Genomic DNA, 16,983 nt, shown 5'->3' with positions numbered 1-16,983 from the left:
TTAGGTTAGGATAGATACTGTTATGGAAAATGAGATACAGAGAAATTAATTGACCTCCCTAAAGTTACACAAATAAAAGAATCATGATAAAAAGATGTTCCTGCCCAGTTATCTCACAAGGCTAAGATACTTCCTATACAAACAAGTTTTATATTCAAATTGGCATTAGACTCAGAAACTGAGAAAATGTTGGGGGTGAGAGTTTCTTTACCCAGTACAAAGCTAAAATTACAAAATTAACTACACTGGGGCAGTCACTATGATACTCTACAAAATAGAAGTGTCTCAGTATTCATTTCAGTGCCTAAAAATCTTTGAAGAATTACCTCATAGCTGTCTTACCACTGATCTGATCTTAAGGATATAAAAATAATAATGCTATAGTGGACTCAATCTTCCTTATCCTATACAAACTTGTGACAAAACAATCATAACTATCTTTCTTGTGACACAGGTGGAGAAAATTGCCCCCAGCAGAACACATATGTGCTTTGAAAAACAAACAAAAATACAAGACATTCTAACTGGAAGTAGGGATTGATGATATGGGTAAGTATTTTACTTTATTGACATTGGTGACATCTCTCTTCTGATTTTTCATCTCTAATTCTGCCCTTTCAATATTTGTTTGAGACTTAAGCTCAGCTTCTTAATCTTATTACATAATATTAGCGGAAACTGTGGCATGAGCCCAGCCTCTATTAGATCATTTTTAAAATGATGTTAGAAAGGAAAAGATTTACAGCTTCACTGTTTGGGTTGGACTGGAGGGAGCACGAAGAGGAAGACTTAAGAGAGACTTATTTTTTCTCTTTAAAACAACAGAAATAACACTTTCAAAAAATGTCACTCTAATATCAGGGTCTAAATGCAAATGAACTTCAATTCTGATGGCTTTTAATCCAAGGAAAAGGTGACCAAAAGCAGTGGGAAATTTCCTTGAATGTCCCCAAAGATTTAAAAGAGTAGAAGTACTGAATGTATATAAATAGGACAAGAAGGTTGCTGCATCCCATTTTCCTAAATTAGAAATTGACAGGACAAACCCAAGAAGTAGCCCTTGGCACTAGTTGATATTCAAGGTATGTGGTAAATGATGTAAAGAGATATGATTCAATGCTAAAAAAAAATACTAGATCTATTGAATGCAGCCACAGAGAAAAATTAGAACTAAGGATAATTGCTACTTTTTTTAACTCACTAATATAATTTTAATCTACAATAAAATCTTTAATCAAACTAAGGTAACAAGATCCAATAGAGTGGGAAAAGGGTTAAAGCATACTCTAAAATATTACCCACAAATATGTGCATATGTATATATGTGTATATAATATACATATTTATGTGTATATACATATGTATGTATGTATTCTATAATAATACTGGCAAATATTTTGGTCTGAGTGAAAATAGGCTGTCATTTCAATTTTCCTACTTTGTGAAAAGGGAGAATCTTGTAATAGATGTCACATACCTATCAAGACCCAAGCCCCTGGGCTAAACCAAGGTGAAACCTTTGTAGTCTATAGATTTAATCCATTTCAAGCCCATTTTCTTCATTTAGTTACAAATCTGGGTAGCAGAATTGAAGACTATGAATTGAATTTGTTGTGAAATGTCCTCTCTGAATCATTTTCTAAGTGTCTAGGTGATATTATGCCTGATATTTTTACTTAAAAAAAAAACCTATGAGGTACTCAAGGTATACAGGAGTGATAAACACAGAGACAGTATCCCTTGAAGTAAATAGAGCGCACAAAACAAAAATCCAAAAAGGAGTACATTTTTTTCCTTTACTCTGAAGCTGATCATTTAGTATAAGGTATAATAAAATCATATAATATTTCATGATTCTCTTGAAAAATCTGCAATGTTCATCCTTGGAATGAAGGAAAGAAGGCAACATATCCAGGTCAGAAATTCCTGCCTTCTGGCATCAATATATAAGGCTGCTGCTAATAAGGAAGGATTTAAATGTTTTTTAATAATGGGTAGAGGCAGTGTGTAATTATATTGTAAATAGCAATCTGTTTACCTAAAATGGTGACAAAGAAGAGGTCACTTTTTCCCCCTTACTTGACATGAGTAATACTGCTTTAGAATAGGTCCCCATATCAGTGTATACATTCACATATAATCTTTCATTTATTACTACCAGTTCTTCTCTCTGCGGTCAGGGAATATAGTTTTAATCCTTCATTCATTGCCATAGTTTCAAATACTTGAAAATAGCTAACATTCTCCCCATCCCCAACCAAGTCTTCTCATTTCTATTCCTTTAAAGTATTTAAACAGTTATATTACTGTGCAACAGAGACATAGTTACAGAACAATTCTGGGGTGGCACTTAGACTCATGGAGTTCTGATATAGGCTTTTCACATGGAAAGGGAACTACCAACCTCATCATTTCTGTCATCCCAGTCAAAGCGTTCAATTCTTCATAAAAGTCTAGCATCTGGGCAAAAGGAATCAGCTTTCAAACGTATGATTCCACAACTTTTTGAGGTAATTATGGTAGGCAGGGGAAGGAGAGTTGAATTAAACTTTAGATGTTGTGTGTGTTTATTTTGCCTAGAGCTTTTCTGTTATTACAATCAAATCCTCCATATGCTCACTTATCCAAATTTCTATGATATGATGCTATATAAAGCATATTAAATGGCTAAAAATGGAAAGGATTGAAAGTAATAGCATCTCCCTCTGTCTTCCTTTCCAACTGGAGGGAGGAGGAAGAATTAATTGAAATGAGAGAATCACAGACGAGTATGCTGGGGATTTGTAATTGGTTTATGTAATCTATCACCACAGGGTCACTGGCTTTACTGTCTGAGTTGGGAGTGAGGGAAATCATCACCCAGAAGCAACTTCAGGCTTATGAAAAAGAATTGCTTATGGGTAAGTAAGAAGAGCTACTTCTAAATTCGTTTTCCTTTATACCTTTGTCGGGAAGTATATTTGAAGTAATAAGCTGTGACTAAATGGATCACCTCTGAGATTTTCTTCCTCTTTAATCTTCCCCAACTCAATACTGAGCTACAGTATAGAACCTAGGGTTGTGGCATGGGATATCCACTATTTACAATTTAGAAGACAAATCAATCAAAAGGCTTCATTTAGTCCATGATAACAAGTCTAGGTAGGGAGGAGCTTCAGTTAGTTCAGTTCTTTGGGTGAGAGGCCTTCTGAAAATAACATTTCCCATAGATACTTATGGTATAACAAAATATATAAAAGCAAAAATCATTACCTATAAATAAATATTCAAAGAACATGAACAAGCAGTTCCAAAAGAATGGTAAATTGTTAGCAACCACATGAAACTTTCTTCTAATTCATTAATAGTAAGTGAAATGAAAATTAAAACAACTGTGAAACCTCACTTCATATCCAGAGCATTGGTAGTGATTACAAAAATAGGAATATTCAATTTCAATATAATGTGATGAAGTTGGGAAAGACTAGGCACAACAATATGCTATTAATGGAACTGCAAACTGGTCTACATCATTCTGGGGGAAAAAATTCAGAATTATTCTTGAACGGTGATAAAATTTCCATAACCTCTGAGTCAGAGATCCCATTGCTCAGAATCGCAAAGAGGTCAATGATAAAAAGAAAGGCTATATTTACTCCACAGGAAACATGGTAAAGAACACATAAGAAGGTAGTTCCCCACCTTCTTTGCAGAAATGTAATTGGAAAGGTAGGAGGAGGTTAGGTTTTGATGGACTATGAATGCCAAGCAGAGCATTTTATATTTGCCCTTGAAGGTAATGGCAGCTAGGTGGCACAGCAGATAGAGCACTGAACTTGGAATTAGGAAGTTTCACTTTCATGAACTCAAATTCACTCTCAGACACTTACTAGTTGTGTGACCTTGGATAAGGCACTTAATACTGTTTACCTCAGTTTCTCATCTGTAAAAAGGAACTGGAGAATGAAACAGCAAACCATTTCAAGTATCTTTGCCAAGAAACCCCAAAATGGAGTTACAAAGGATCTAAAACAACTGAAAAACAATATTTTGGAGGTAATAGGAAGCCAATGGAGTTTAGTGAGTAAGGGATTTGGTAAGACACTCCCTAGTACCCAGTACTAGGTAAGAGAGAAGAATTGATGGGGTTTTATTTACTGGATGTCAGTAGATGACCTAAAGGTGGAGATCACAAGAGAAGGGAAGAATATGCCTTTTGATGTCAGATATTGGGGCAAAGCCCCAAATCACTACATAATAGTTATGACTTTAGCCTAAAGTGATGCTGATTTTATACTTTCTTTTCATAGCAATAGCAATAAAATCATAATTTTGTTTTTTCTTAATTTTTGCCTTTGTAAATGGTAGATTGGAGAACCATCAGGTTGAAGAAAATCTAATACTTTATAAATTGATGTTATCCATTCTCTCATTGAATGCCCTTTATGCAAAGACCATTAGGATCAATTCCTGTTTGAATTTAGATCTAGGAATAGCATTTGTTTCTACAGATTAATTTTTATGTTCACTGTCAGAAAATAAAACCCATAATTTTTCTCTTTTCCATTCAGCTGCTAAGAAAGTTAGATTAAAAATTATTATTCAAATATTTTTGTCTACTTAACTCAGTCTCCTTAAAATAATGGTTCCTATTTAAGGGTTTATGAACCTTTTTCTCAGAAGGAGAAGCACAGCAGTGACACAAGGGATTTGTCCTTAAAATTCTTTAATGATGCCATAAGTAGTAAATATTTGGCCAATAATGTTACAAATATATTTTTCTTCCTTTACAAAAAGTATGCTCATGTTTGAAGTATTATAGGTTTATTTCTGTAGCAATTTAAAACCATCATAATCATATTACAGTGATTTTGGCATTTATGCATACATTATATCAAACTCTGACCACTTCTTACCATGTACAATGATACACAGTGTTTCCCTACAGTTTCTCAACCTATTATCAAAATATTTTCCCCAATAACCAAGGTGATTTTGTTTATTGATTGATAGATCGTCCAGAAAACAGTATTTTTAAAAAGTTAAGACCTATTTCTTATAATTCAGGAAGTACCATTTTCCACTTCATTTGTCTAATTTTCCTTAGTTCCCATTTGCTTCATAGAAGAAATATTATACTATATGTTACTGCATTGTATCTCCAAAATTACTGTAGTCATAGTTGTACTATACACAGGTCATTGTATACAATACAGATGAATAAGCATCTATACCTATCTAAACATAGATAGGCATGTTGTATGCCTATACTTGTGTGTACATGTATATCTGGATATTTACAATGTGTGTACATATATGTTTATGTGCTTATATTTGTATGTGAACACATACCCAAAAAAATACCTATAGTTCAGTGGGCAGGGGAAAGGGGAGAGTTACTCACAGATGTTGAAAATACATTATTGAATTACTTAATTAAAATTCATTAAGTAGAAGAAAATTTAAGTAATTCAGTCAAACAAGGATAATATGGTTAAAAAGAAGGGGAAGAATAAGGAAAACCAATTAAAAGTCATAGTAGTTAGACAGTGAAAGTAAAGCACAAACAGAAAGTATATGGTTTCAAGAGGAAGAATTTGTAGAAAAAGTAGAGAAAGAAGTAGAAGCTGCAACCTTCTCCTCCCTGTAATCCATACTCCACATTGGTACCAAATTTCCCTTAAGTGTAGATATTAAGTTCAGTTCTGATGATGTCACTCTACTACTCAATAAACTCCAGTGACTTCCTATTGCATATAGAATCAAGTATAAATTCTTATAATGAGCTTTTAAAACTCTTCATAATATAACCAACATATCTTTGCAGTCTCATTAGACATCACTCTGTCTGTCTTCTCATAATCTGAAACCCACTCAAATTGACCTTCTTTCTGTCCTTCACACACAATACTACATCTTCCATCTCTGTTTCAATGCTTGGGAGACATTTTTTCCTTACTTCTGCTTCATAGGATCCTCCTTTTCCTTCAAGATACAATTCAAGTACCATTTTCTATATAAAGCCTTTCCCAATTAACTCAAATACTAGTATAATCTTTGTCAAACTACTTTGTATTTAACTACTTTATATTTATTTATTTTATTTATTCTGTAGATAAATACATATGTTCTTATGGGTTCCCACATAAGAAATACCTTATGATTAGGGGACTGTTTCATTTATTGTATTTATATTTGTAGTGACTAGAACAGAGAAGACATTTAATAAATGCTTATTGTTGAATGCATAGCAAAAATACCTCCAAGAACAGCAGTGAAAATACTTTTTCCTAACGTCCTGTTTTTCAGAGACAGAGAAAGAAAGATACAGACAGAAAGATAGACAGAGAAGAAGGGAGAAGGGGAGAGAAACAGAATGGTGGATAGAGATGCAGAGGAAGTGGGAGACAGATGGAAAGAGACAAAGCCATAGAGATGGACAGAAAAACAGAGAAAAGAAGAGACAGAGACAGAGAGACAAAGTGACAGAGAGACAGAGAAACAGAGAAAGATAGAGACAGAGAGGTGGATAGAGAAACAGAGAGAGGGAGGGAGACAGAGATTGAGAGACAAAAACCAAGACAGAGAAGAGAAACACAGAGGCAGTGATAGAGAGACAGAAACAGAAAGACCCTGAGAGAGACAGTGAGAAAGAGACAGAGAGATGGACATAAAGAGAGAGGGAGGAAGACAGAGACACAGAAAGAGATCAAGACAAGATAGAAAGACTGAGACAGAGATGGACAGAGAAAGGAAGAGAAAGATGGAAAGGGAGAGGGAGAGAGAGAAACAATAACAGCAACAAAAAAATTTGTACTACTCTCAGGGACAGCAAGTCCCCTTTAAACCATTCTGAAATCCTATAACAAAAGCCAGCTCATGCAAGTGCCCATCTCTGTCTCCAGTTTCAGTTTTTTAATTAACCTCTAAAGTGCAATACACATAAAAATAGATGTGATTGACACCTCTGCCTTTCCATGTCAGAAATGTCTTCACTGGTCTTTGTTTTAATATTTTTCTGTTCGTGTCCAATTGTATGACATTGTAAGCATTTCAATATCTCTGTCAATTAAAGTCCCTTATTTACAGTTCTCTTGTAACTGGCTATTGAATAAATTGCATGAACTCTACCTTATTTTCTTATATTTAGAGAAAGAAGTTATCAGTTATTGAAGGAAACAATATGGTACAGGAGAAAAAGCCGTGGCTCTGGAGTCAGAGGAACTGAGTTCACATTCAATCTCTAATGATTACAACCTGACTGACCCTGAACAAATCACATACCCTCCTGGTCCTCATGTTTCTCATCTTTAAAATGAGAGGGTTGGGGGCAGCCAGGTAGCACAGTGAATAAGAGCACCTGCCCCAGAGTCGGGATGACTTGGGATCGAATCTGGGCTCAGACACTTAGCACCCACCCAGAAACACCTGGCCATGTAAACTTGAGCAAGTTACTTAACCCCAATTGCTTAGGTGCAGCCAGCTGGTGCAGTGAGTAAGAGCACCAGTCCCAGAGTTGGGATGACCTGTGATTGAATCCAGGCTCAGATACTTAGCACCACACCCAGAAATAACTGGCCTTGTAACCTTGAGCAAGTTACTTAACCCCAAATGCTAAAAATAAATAAATAAATGAAATAAAATGAAAGGGTTGGACTTCATGGCCTCTGAAGTAATTGCTTCTTGTTCTGGATCTAAGAGGCATAATGGATTGAGCACTGGGCCTGGAGTCAAAAGACTTGAGTTCAATCCAGACTCAAGCAGCTACTATCTGTGTGAGCATGGGAATGGCACTTAATTGCTGCCTGCCTCAGTTTCCTCAGCTGCAAAATGGGGATAATAATTGTACCTATCTCCCAAAGTTGTTGTGAGAGTTGAATGATAACATTCATAAATCATTTAGTACAGTGCCTGGAACACAGTAGGAACTTAATTAATGCTTGCTTATTTCCTTTGTTTCCCTCCTTCAATGAGTAACCTGGAGTATTAAAGAAAGTATGAGATAAATCCCTGCCATGCTTTCTTCTAGATCATGACAGAATAATGTAGACCACTCTCACGTCTGGACTCTTTCATTCCTTTGTGATCCTGCATGGACTTTTATGTACAGACCCTCAGCTCTACAGTATGTTTCAAGTAACAACTCTTTTCTTCTTAATGCTAAGGAGTTTGATCATCATAGTTAATCCTGCAAGGGAGGGAAAGTAGCAGAGTCTTTAGCTAAATGCTACCACCAACTTTGGGAGACCATATTCCTAGATATGGACCTAAGAACAATTCAGTCAAATGAACCCCTCAGTGCCATAATTATGTTTTCCAAATATTTTCTTTGAGCTCCTCAGGCAGCAGCACACTAACAAAGGAGGTAATGGAAGCCAAAGTGGTAAAGTTATTATCATTTTTGCCAAGCTCTCCCAAACCCACGCCTCTAAACAACTGTAAAAATACACATCAAACTGAATCCTGAGTTAGATAACTCACATAAAGTCATAGTGAGTCATTTTCTAGCCTTCGGAAGGTTAGAAGTAAAGAAAGAGAGATGAGGAGAAACTGGTTGGGACTGGCCCAAAGTTCGTCACAGCACCAGCAGTGGGCCTTGGAAAGGACTGCAGTGGTAGCCACACTGGAGGTGCTCAATGACCAGGGTAAGTAGGGAAACTGAACATCTGATCTGAAAGAGATTCCAAGTAGATCCCTGTGCTAACACTGAGTGTAGAATCAGAAGACATTTGGCAGCCTCATCAGCCAATATCAAATTCCAGGTTTCAGGTACAGGGTGAAGAGAAGCATTTGTATTTGAGAGGGAATAGGAACCCTACACGGGTAAGGTTTACAGCATAGACCAGGATGGCAGTGTCCAGGCCAAACACTGTATCAAATCACTTTGGAAACATCAAAAACTTACAGGATCCCAGACCCATCTATAAAAACAGCAGGACATAAAAGCCTGAACCTTGGAAGAAATACTACCCCCACCCACAGAAGTAAGCAGCATCCAAATATAGCATAAAGTCCAAATTCAGGAAATGAGCTGGAAAAAATGAGCAAACCAGGACAAAAAAAAAATGCTGACAACAAAAAGCTACAATATGAAAGTTTAGCTCAAGACACAAACTCAAAAGAAGACAATGATTTTAAAATATCTACAAACAAAGTGTCAAAGAAAAATGCAGATTGAACACAGGTGCAAATAAAATTCCTAAAGGAACTAAAGAAAGTAATTTTTTTAATTAAGAAAATTATTTTAAAAATTAAACAAGAGTAGTAGAGACAAAATTAGGCAAAGAAATGAGAGCAATGAAAGAAAATTGTGAAAAGAGTAAATAGCTTGGGAAAAAAGAGGAACAAAAATACTGAAGAAAATAACTCTTTAAAAATTATAGTTGGTTGATTGGAAGTTAATGCCTTCATGAGACATCAAAAAACAATAAGAAGGAGCTAGGTGGTTCAGTGAGTAGAGCACTGGCCCTGGAGTCAGGAGGACCCGACTTTGGTTCTGCCCTCAGACACTTAACACCCACACAAAAATACTAGCCGTGTAACCTTGGGCAAGTTACTTAACCCCAATTGCCCTCCAAAAAAAAAAAAAAAACCCAATAAGAAACAAAGTCAAAACACTGAGAAAAAAGACAAAAGAGATAATATGGAAGGCAAACAGAGGTGGTTATTGTGATTGTAATTGAAAACCTAAAAAAAAAAAAGAAGGTAGAATTGGCCTTTAAGGGAAAGAGGGAGATTAAAGTTCTGAACATAATAGTAATGGTAAGGAAAGTCTCACTCTGGAATAAAAAGTAAAGATAGAATGAACTAAAATTAAAAGTGGAATTAGTTCTTTGGACTCTAGAAACAGTATCCCCAATTGATTCCTAATGTCTCTTGCCCAAAGCATTTCTTTCTCCTCTATGTGAAGTAGAACAATGCATAGAATGTAAAACTTGGAATCAGAAATGTCTGAGTTCAAATTCTTCTTTAGACATTTAGTTATATAAGTCTCAGCAAGTCACTTTATCTTTCTCAATCTCAGTTTCTTCATTTGTAAAATGGGGATAACAATAGTATCTACATCACAGGGTTGTTGTGAGGATCAAATTGGCTAACTTACATAAAGTTCTTAGAAAATCTGAAAGCATTATGTAAATGCAAGTTTACTACTACTACTACCACTACTAACTAAACTACAACCAGCATTTATTAAGTGCCAGCTTCAATCCAGGCACTGAGCTAGGTCCTAGGAATACAAAAACAATTACAAAATCATCCCTGTCCTCAAAGAATGAACAATTTGGAAGGAAGAAACCTTTTGAGGGATTAAATTTGGGATTCGGTTATCAAGTTATTCACAGCTCACCAGATCTATTCCTTGACCTATCGAATAGCATTCAGAAATGATTTGATTATACAAAATTAAATGCTACATGACAGGGAAAATTTGCATTGGTTTCAGTCAATATAATAAGGAAAATAGAAGAGTAACATCAGGACGAGACAAGGAAAAATAAGGTAGTACCTCATGTTGTCTGTGGGTGGTGCCTTTCAGCAGCACCCCTATTATGCTAGAAATGTCTCAATTCCCAGCATGTCTGCAAGCAGTTGACATTGTAAAGGCAACTGGTGAATTCTTGGATTCAAACAACCTATCCTTGGTAGTGAGAGACTATGCAGTGTTAATTGATCAACTGCTGAGCAAAGGTTGCTGAACATTAGCAGATACAGGGCAGCCTACTTCATCTCTGAGCCTTATGTCACTATTGTGATGCACAGGGCTGTAAGCTATTACATGAATTAGAACAGAATTTGAGCCATCTCAGAGTCCATGAACATCATACCTCAGTTTTAGGAAAGTAACAATAGTTAGGAATCGTCTCACACTGCCCAAATGAATTTTATCAGTTTGAAACTGCTCCCTACTCCCCACTCCTAGAAAAAGGAGCATAGGTATAGGTGACCAGTACATATATCAATTTTACCCTAACTAAAAATGCCAAAGGTATATATCCTTCTCCCATTCTTCCCAGAAATGCACTTAAGAAAATACTTTCAACTTCAATAAACAGTCAGTGTTGTCTCCAACATATTCTAGTTAAAAACAAACCTAAGGTAGAAAGAAAAAAAAAATAGGATGTAACCCAACTCTCTGAGATGTGCTGCCTCATTTTTATTAAAACTTCTGTCAATTCTAATCATGCCAGATTTTGACATGATCCTCAGTAGGAGGCACATGTGGTATATTTCTAAAACTGTGTTAAGAAATTCGAGGTTCTACAAATTGTGCTAAATGACAAAATAGACCTCTACTAAAAAACAAAAGTAAAAGAAAACAGAACTTCATTCTCTCGTGATAGGAAACATTGTGAAAAACCAATGTTGAAGTGATAAGATGCCAAGGTAGGACAATACTCAAATTACTTTTTTCCACTGACTGACTATATGACTTAGCAAACTGATTAAGTCAATCACAATCTCTTCAATATCTACCTCTCTGACTCTGAGATGCCAAAAGTTGTTTGCATCTACCTGCATGTTTGACTGTTTTTTATAAAACTTGCCAGTCAGATCAGTCAAACTAATGTCAAATTTGGGGTGGGAGAAGGGAATTCACAATTATTTGTTGACTGAAATACTGTCAACTTTAGTTGGTAGATCTGTATAGATATAGCCAAAGGTTTATTTCCATAAGAAGAGGAAAGAAATGAAATTCACCAAATGTTCACTGAGCACTGTGTACAGAGTATCATGTCATAGGTGCTTAGGAAAATGCAAAGTTTTGATAAGTTAAGGTTCCCACCCTGAGGGTTTTAGCCTTACTTCTTAAAAGAGTTTAATGTGTCTTAGATTTATATAGCATTACAGTATACTAAGGCTCCATAGTGTTTTCCACCCACATTCTACAATCACAAAACTATATAGAATGTTAGAGATGAAAAGGCCCTCACTTAGAGGTTGCCTTGTTCAACCCATACCTAAACAAGAATCCCATCTAGTACAGAGCTCTCCTGTGATCAATGAGGATGAATCAACTACCTGCCAAGGCATCTTATTCTAGGTTGGAAACACCTAATTTTAGAGAGTATTTTTTTCTAATCAGGCCTAAAGTTTTCTCTTAATCACTTCTACTCTTTCCTTTCAGTTCTTCCCTCTAAAACTAAATAAAGTAGCTCAAATTTCTTCCATGTTGCAACTTTTTACATACTTGAAATCAATGAATATGTTCTTTCTCCCTCAGTCTAAGCAACTCTGAGGTCTTCCACTCCCAGACTGTTTCTTTTGTGAAAGCAAACTAGGCCATCTTTTGTCTCCACTCTTACCTACCTTTAATTAATAAATGGGTATTGCCTCAAACAAATTAAGACTTGGGGAAACCTTAGCTTAAAAAGGCCAAGGTCTTCCTTGGGGCCATCAGGGTTCATTACCAGTCTTCCCTACCTATCTCTTGCCATTAGACTCCAATGACTCTGGAAGAGAGGCTGATGACTCCACACAGCTCTGCTTCACTTAAATTCAAGTCATTGGCAAGTCAAGTCATCACTCTCCTGATGTCCTTGGCCCCTTCTGAGGATGAAGGATGAACAACAACAATCTCGTACAGGCTAAATGATCTCCAGTACCTTTAATGTTCTTCAACTTATCCAATCTTCCAGATGTTCTCCAAGTTTGATAATGTCATTTCTAAAATGTGGCATCCAGAAGTAAATATGACAACACAGATACGGGCTGACTAGGGCAGAATACCAGGAAACAATCACCTCCTGTCTTCTATACCTTATGACTTTATAGATGCAACTTAAGATCGCATCAACTTTCTTGACTGGAATAGCACACAGTTGAGATTCTAATTCAAATAGAAACTTCAGGAAGTTTTCAGATATATTGTCTAACCACACTTTCCCAATCCAATATATGTGAAGTTGATTTTGGGAAATGAAGTTTGAGACTTTTTATCTATCCCTAACAGTTTCATTTTTTAATTTGTCCCAATATTTTATTCTGTAAGGTCCCTTTGGATCCTGAGTCTATCAATCAGTATGTCAGCTATCCTTCTTAGCTTTGTGTCTCCCAGAAATTTGATAAGCATGTTGTCTTTGACTTTATTCAAGACCTAAATAAAAATATTAAGTAATACAGAACTTAGCACAGATCCCTGGAGCACTTCCCTAGAGACCCTCCTTCTTCACTGATAAACCTTTTTTTAATTCTCTTTGATCTAACTATTCATCCAGTTCAAAGCTTAAATACTCTCTAGCTTACATTTCTTCAATATATCCATAAAATAGCAAGAGAGATTTTGTCATTTTTTCCCTAAAATCTCCATACTCTACAAATACAGCCTTCCCCTAATCTAATAGTACAGTAACTTCTCATTGAAAGGAATAAAGTTAGTCTAGCATAATGTATTCTTGATAAATGTATTTCAGCTCTTTGCAACCACTACTTTCTTTTCTAAATGTTCATTAATCATCTCTTTAATAATAGATTTTAGTCAGAATTCAAAGGCAATCTTAATGACCTGTGCAGTCTGCAGATTGTGTTCTCTCTCTTCTTCTAATTGCCCCCTCTTTTTTGTTGGTTTTTTTTTTTTTAACGTAGGGGCATTTTTACTTCCCAAATCTTGAGGGACCCTCTATCCATTCTCCACACTTTTTTAAGCATCACAAAAAGCAACTCAGTAATCATATCTACCAATTCTTTCAATATCCTAGGATATCATTTGTCTAGGCCCATTGATTTCAACTCATAAAGAGCAACTTGATAGTCTGTTACTTTCACCTTAATTATTTTGGGACCCAAGTCCCTACAAGCTATTTTTGTACCATTTTCAGGAGGGTCACTTAATTTGCTTTCAGGGGAGGCAGTTGATGTCTTAAAAGTCACAATTACACATATTTTACAAAATTATATACTCTTTATATCTGCTTGCTTGGGCAAAATCTGTAGTACTGTAGTTATTAAAAAATAATTGATGACCAATATTTTATTTTGTAGCAAGGAATGTCTTTGCTGCTAAACTAAATAGGCAATTTTGGTCATACATATTCATAAGTCATTGGAACAGTTTCAATAAATGCTGCATTTTATAACAAGAATAATGGAGCTACATTAAGCATATTTTGTTAATTGGTAATATAGCCTCTCAGTTCCCCTGGACATGCAACTCAAGGGATCATCTCAAAAACCATGATTATTTCACAAACTCTAATGCACTAAGTTTGCATAATTAATTTCCAAAATAATTTTAATGAAATGTTCAATATTTCAAAAGGCAAGTATTAGTTCTCCAAAAATAAAGAATAGCTGCTGAAGAATGAGCTTGCATGTCCATTTGGTATTATTTTTTATATAACCTTGCTGGAAAAAACTTTTATAACTAGTTCAGGAAAAAGAGGCACTTTTTAAGAAGTCAATAGAACAGAACTAAGGCAAAATAAAATACAAGATTAAAATAAAACACATTAAAGTCCACATATGCAGATGAGACCAGTTTGCTTTTGAGACTTTTAAACATAAGTGAATGAGTCTCTTTATTCCTTTTTTATTTTTCCCAGAAAAGGAAACAACTGAACTGTAGTCTACTTACCTGTTTAGGCTTATGAACAAGTTCAATCAACTTAGCTATATTGATGAGTCAATTAAATAAAACAACTAATCTGATTAAATTTTTCACTAAACTGACCAGTTCATTGAATAGACTGACTTAAACAATGGCTCTGACATCATGTAAACTCTAAGAGGAAGCACTGATTTTGGAATTACAGAAATCAGTCTACCAACTTGAGGCCTTTACCAATTATCTCTTTATCTGAAAAAAAACATGTTAAAATATTTTGAATTGTATATGAACAGTACAATTTAAGAAATTTGTCTTAATTTTAGCAAAATAAGATTACAAATATGCATTATTTTAAAATGCTAGTATTTGAAGAGATCAGCAAATAATTATTTTTTCCCTCTTCATCCCTGCTCTTAGAACTTACTCTTTGATAGATTTAAAATATTCCTCTGCCCTCATTAGAGTTTTGTAGAATCCTGCTGTAGCTTGAGCTCTCAACCATTGTCTAAGTGACCCCATACAATAATCACCCACCAAGCAAATGAATGGGTTCTATCAATTCATTAAAGACTGAAAGGATGGCCCTGCTCCCCTGGTGCCCTGTAATAAGGAATTCTGAAAAGTAATTTTCAAAATGTAGATTAAAATACAAGTTAAAAAAGAGCATTCTTGTTCTCTGACCACTGAATTGGAACTTAAATTGTCATGAAGACATATTGGAAAGTTTTGTCCTAATCAATATAGGTACAGGTACTAGATTTGTGATTTTATTGGTATAGACAATGACTTGTTCCTATGCAGGTCATTACTTACTTTCAATTTATAGCCTTAGAAGGTCATCTAGTAGAGCACTGGAGAGGTTGTGTCTTGTTCAATATCATACAGTCAGTATGTGTCAGAGGTAAATTTGTACCCAGATCTTCCTGGCTCCAAAGTCAGTTTTCTATCCACTATGCCATGCAGCCTCTAATTTTTACAAAGGGGTGACAATTTGATATCTCTCCAAAGAAGAACACTCAAGTGATGTATTTTGATATGTAATAATAGAAATATAATCACACTAATATTTTGCTAAAAATAATAAGTGTTATTGTAATAATAAAAATATTATCTTTGACAAGATTCCAGTATTAAGAAATACACAATCATATAAATCCAGCAAAACTCTAGGTACATATTCTAGACTTCCTCAGCATTTCCTTTTTCTCTTTCTTATCCACAATAACTCAAATAGAACACTTCCTTTTCTTTCCCTTTACCTCTTCAATTCCCACTGTATTCATGCTTTCATGTACTATGAATAAAGCCCTCTATAATATGAGTCTGCTATATATCCCCCTTTAAAATGTGACCTCAGGAAAAGATAGTCCAATGACGAAACAACCTTGCTTTTCAATTTGAAGTCTGGAATTAAAAATATTCTGTGCAGTCTTAGAAGTTTGCATGATCATTTTTCCCCCAGTATGTTAAATATCCCATGGTTCATATAATATTTAATTTCATAGACTCCAACTTATCTTCAAGTTAGAGTTAGAGAATCATAAAGAGAAACAAGAACTTAGTGACCTCTTTAATCAGCTCTAATGCATAATGAAGAGCATTCAGGATTTGTGGTTAAAAAGGCCGAAGTTCAAACCCCGTATCTGGCCAAAACTGTGAATATGATAAATCGTTTAAACTCTTAGAGCTTTGGTTTCCTCATCTGCAGTAGGAAAGTGACAATACCAGTTAGTATCCCAAGAACATACCGTGAGATTCAAATGAGATAATGTTTATAAAGTGCTTTGCAAACTTTGAAGCACTAGAAAAATGAGTGTTTAGTTTGGTAATTACATTTACTTCTTATATGAATCCCTCTACTTCTAAAAAAAAATACAGAAGAGAGACAGAGACAGAGAGAGAGAGAGTTAAAGTGACATAGAGAGAGAGAGAACATGTTTTAAAAGAATCTAAAGGGTCTTAGATTTTTGGGACTTCTTGGAATTACATATTCTTAGTCTGAAAGGGGATATAAACTCTGCTTAATTTGCAAGTGAATGAATCTGCAAATGAATGAATGCAACAAACACAATGACAACATTGTGTCCAAGATTCTACCATATTGCTCACTTCAGCAACTTCAACAGAATTCATTTCTCTACCATCTGCAAGAGATCTATTCTCCTATGGTACATGAGGCCCTGAAAAGTGCAAACTACTTAACAATATCTTGTGAAAGGAAGCTATGTGAAGTTGTTAGGCTGAGGATATTCCCTTAATGAAGCCCTTTTTTAATGAAAAAAGAAGAAACCCAGATCCAAAGCAGCATTTAAAATTCAGTTTGGAGAGCCTTTTGGCCTCTACTTAACATTTCTCTTTCTCTCCTCCCCCATTACTATCTGGTAAAGTCTTCCTGCAATTCAACCTCGGGGGGGAAAAAACATAAAGAAGCATAGATTTAAAGATGAAAGGAGTCATCT

This window comes from Petaurus breviceps, unplaced genomic scaffold, assembly GCF_028583685.1.
Source record: "Petaurus breviceps papuanus isolate PSGF00001 unplaced genomic scaffold, PetGlider_PUasm1.0 42, whole genome shotgun sequence".
Lineage (NCBI taxonomy): Eukaryota > Metazoa > Chordata > Mammalia > Diprotodontia > Petauridae > Petaurus > Petaurus breviceps.
The sequence above is the reverse complement of the archived record's forward strand: the minus strand, read 5'-3'. Positions refer to the sequence as shown.